Raw genomic sequence first — 3898 nt, 5'->3', positions numbered from 1 at the left:
GTAAATTAATATCAGTTACATGGAACTGAGCACTTAGTTTGAGTTTATACAAAAACCAAAATAAACAACTTTAAGTGTACAAGAATAGCTATCAACCTGGGAATAACAGAAATTTTTAAAAATGAGCTTTTCAATATAATTTATTGAATTAATGAGCTACAAGTGCAGTAAGAAAATGTAAAAATGGCACAAAGCTAATTTGACTTGAAGAAATATTTCTCCTGTATTCAAACATCTCCAATGTGCATCTCCCTCAAACAGAATCTAAACAAAATAAAAACACCCAATTTGACTAGAAAAAGATGAAATTTTAAATATTTTGTAAATCCCTATAACTTATAATGACTCGTTTTTCAATTGCTCCACGGTGTACTAGTTTGGAACGATCTCCTAGTATTAGTAGACCACATGAATTCATATAACAACACTGGCCTACTATTGTCCGTATTAGCCTGCAATTTTAATATTATCTCGATTAAAGATTTCTTTTAGAAACTTGCTCCCTCGTCAGAAAAAAAAAACCTACTACAAACAGCTTAAAGGTGTGTATGCATACATAAAGATTTGAAGTTATCTTACCTCCTTAATTGACAGAGCTGTCGGACCTTTCGCCTTCCACCGACACAGCAAAACCCCTTCTACTTTTGACATTTATCGCACTAAAAGTTTTCCTTCAAATCTGCTGTTAAAACGGAACATTTCCACACAGTCGCGCAGGAAAAATAAGACGAGGCGTAGGAAAAATTCGATCGCTTCCAAACCTGAAACTTATGCAAAAATTAAAAAGATCCTTTCTTTTTTTATCCAACATCCTAATACAGGAAGATGTCTGAACACTGCTATTTTTATCCTGTTTTATCCAAATCTCTAGAACTAAGCAAAGACAACTAAAATTCGCCTCTTCGCTAGTTCTCAGAGCCCGCGTTACCCTTATCCAGCGCCCGTTCCGCTAGATAAGGGTAATGCGGGCTCTCAGAACGAGATTGCCGCCATTTTTTAAATGAAGAATCTGGGTACTAGAAGTCTAGGATCAGGAATCGGAAGACCTTAGATAACATAGTCTCCTTCGCAGCCTTTATTAGTGTCGTGACGCTACGCTCCGTGGGGAGGAGCGTTGCGTGACGACCCTAATAACGGCTGCGAGAGAGACTAGCTATAGATAACAAGGACTGGAACCAGATTTCAGAACCCAGTGCTTTTCGCGAAAACATGGGTTTGGTGGGGGTGCCCATTCTTGCGGGCTCACAAACGTGGTTCCAGTGCTTGTTGTTTAAGGATTATTTAAGGATTTTCCTTGGAATCTCATTCCCATTCAAAAACACGCGTGGGCTCTGGGGACAAGTTTGGGGTACAAGCGCAAAGATCAACCAATCACCAACCCTTGCTCGGTGACAGGAAAATTAAGAAAAAATGCCCTCTGTTACAACAGATCAGCCTTAAATAATTGTGCTCTCTGTATTACCAGGAGCCGATGATCATGGGCTCCTGGTATTACATTGTTGATGGGGAGTTTGCTGCATATGCATTAAAAATATATATAACTTTAGAAAGGATGAGGAACTACGTCCATACGATAAGCAGATTTCTATAAATGCTATCAAAAAAATTGGAGCTCCGCTTTTAGGCTTGGCTGAATATATATATTAGCTTTACTAAACAGGTACACGGTTGTTGCACATGAAAATTTTTATGTTGTGAGGCGGTGACTTTAGATGGTGGTCGAGAGCCACTCGAACCGACAACAAACTAGTTTTCAGATTATCAAAAAAAAAATGTCGTCTTTTCTCGTCACTGAAACGTAAAACTTAGAGAGACATATATATTCATCTTGTTTACTTCCATGCTTTCAAATTCTGTTTTAAATTCGTTTTGTTTGTGAAATCCCTCTGTTAAATAAAGAAAATCTTTCGAGAATTTAACTTAATTTCTTGTCTTCCAGTTTTAAGCTATCGACATTGACAACATGCAATTTACAAGGGTTTTTTTGTATCAAAATTAGAGAAATTTTCATATCTTGTCTTCGAAAAGTATCACCTCGGACTTGGCTGCATCTTTAGTGCCTTTCGGAATTGCATTTTCTTTCATCGTATTTACTTCCTTATTAGAGACACCAACAAATCGCTGAGCGGCCATTTTGAAAGTTAGTGCTCCCCGGCTATAATCTCCTCGCGCGAGGTGATAGGCCTTATCACAGTTTTCGACGCCACTTCGACGAGTAGGCAAACAGGCTTTAAAATAGCAGTGTTTGTATGGAGATCCAAAGTCAAATACATTTTCGTAAAACACAATTACTTGACATCGGATTTCCATACAAACACTGTCAAAATGGCATCAAAAACCGTGATAAGGCCTATTATAGCAGGATATGACGTAATCCTCGACCAATCCGAGATCAACAGAATCTCAATAATCATCGGAGTATTTATACTAAATATGATTAACAAAGGCCACGTATTTGCTCCAGGAAAAATGGATTTACGTGGTGAGCAAATGAGGTATAATATCACGTTTGCTCGAGTTTCGTCATATTTGCACACAAATCAAATGTCATGTTTGTACGAAATTTACATTGTTCAATTTCAAATGTCACTTAACTTTTTGGAGGGAAATGCGTCGTTTGAATTGATGGCGTGTGACATTTGTCAGTTTAATAAAGCGACGAAGAGATAAAAAATTGGTTGTGCATGACACACCGGATCCTGCTACAGCTGGAAACAGACGCATGATTTTCAGCAGGTATAAGCTTTTGTTCCTTACTTTCAAGTCGAAACGTATCAAACTTTGCCTATTGTTATGGTCGACTTTTTAGAACACAATAGGGCTTTTATTTCGTTTCGCGAGTAAAGTAAATTTGAAGTTTACACGATTTATTGCTCAAAGCGAACGGAACAATGGCGTGAAATAGGCGCAAACTTTGAAAGCGCTACGAGGAACAAGGCTTAATGGCTCAGTTTCAGTTTCTCTCATCGCAATCGTGACAGAAATAATAGGGGTTGAACTAATTTATTACGGCTTTTTCATGATCTGTAATATACAAAGAGGCATTCACTTCGCCGTTGTACAACGGCGAGGTTTCGTTCTCTAATATATATGTTGTTTGATTTACATATTGCGAAGGTGGCGAATTTTTACTCGTTCGGTATATTGTTGAAGCAATCGCATAATATGTGTTTGTCTGATCACCGAGCTCAACGTTAGTGCCTTTTTTTGTCAGCATGCTTGAACACGCTAAAATTAATTTGCTGAGAGGTAAAAGGAAGACGTCAAAAACTAGTTTTGAATCAAGAAATGTTCATTTCAGTTTGACAACGTGGCTAACAATGCAACCAGCGCTCTGGTGAATTCGACTATTCATTGACTGTCAAAACGTTCAAACACCAATTAATTAAATACGATCAAAATTGAAAATAACCTCCTTAAATGAGCATACTGAGTTTAAGTCGTTCGTTTCTTCCCATTTTAATATTTGCTAACAGTCGTTTCTGAAATCCATTTGCCGTTAAAAAAAAAAAAGAAAAAAAAAGAAAATCGCCAAGGAGATGAAAGCGCTTTGTGAGCGAACTCGTCAATTGAACAGGTAACTGAAATGATATTTCAAATTACATATTAAATGTTACTCGCTTCTTTGTTTACACGGCTACATGGCTACGTGAATAAGCGGCTACCTAGCTACCTGGCTACGGGGTTTCACGGTTAAAGAAAGAGGTATAGACACATTCTATATGTTCTTTGCCGCACGGCAAGTTACGAGTTATGGGCGAGGCTCGGCATCACGCTTAAAGAACGAGGTATGCGTAGCATTGTTTTCGAAGTATATTATTGAATTTAAAAGTATGCCGTAGCCACTGTTTTAGAGTTATTTCCCGGAAGGCCTAGTTCCTTTCAAGGTTTTCATGTC

At 37.9% G+C, this 3898-nt stretch overlaps 1 protein-coding gene across 2 annotated transcripts in view; it reads left to right on the top strand.

Annotated features, from left to right (window-relative positions):
• The first annotated feature begins 2624 nt into the window (after positions 1–2624).
• The window catches only part of LOC146452147 (melanocyte-stimulating hormone receptor-like), a 3706-nt gene continuing 2432 nt past the window's right edge, over positions 2625–3898 (top strand). Inside the window, exon 1 of one of the 2 annotated variants that reach the window (XM_085098169.1) lies at positions 2625–2736. The gene's annotated coding sequence lies outside the window, so the exon portion shown is untranslated. Of the gene's footprint in view, positions 2737–2769; positions 3789–3898 lie in introns of those variants that run through there. The other variant, XM_085098168.1, reaches the window with a different exon arrangement.

This window comes from Pavona decussata, unplaced genomic scaffold (assembly GCF_977016875.1).
Source record: "Pavona decussata unplaced genomic scaffold, jaPavDecu1.1 SCAFFOLD_379, whole genome shotgun sequence".
Classification (NCBI taxonomy): Eukaryota; Metazoa; Cnidaria; class Anthozoa; order Scleractinia; family Agariciidae; genus Pavona; species Pavona decussata.
Note: the sequence above shows the minus strand (reverse complement) of the source record. Positions and strands in the feature narration are given on the sequence as shown.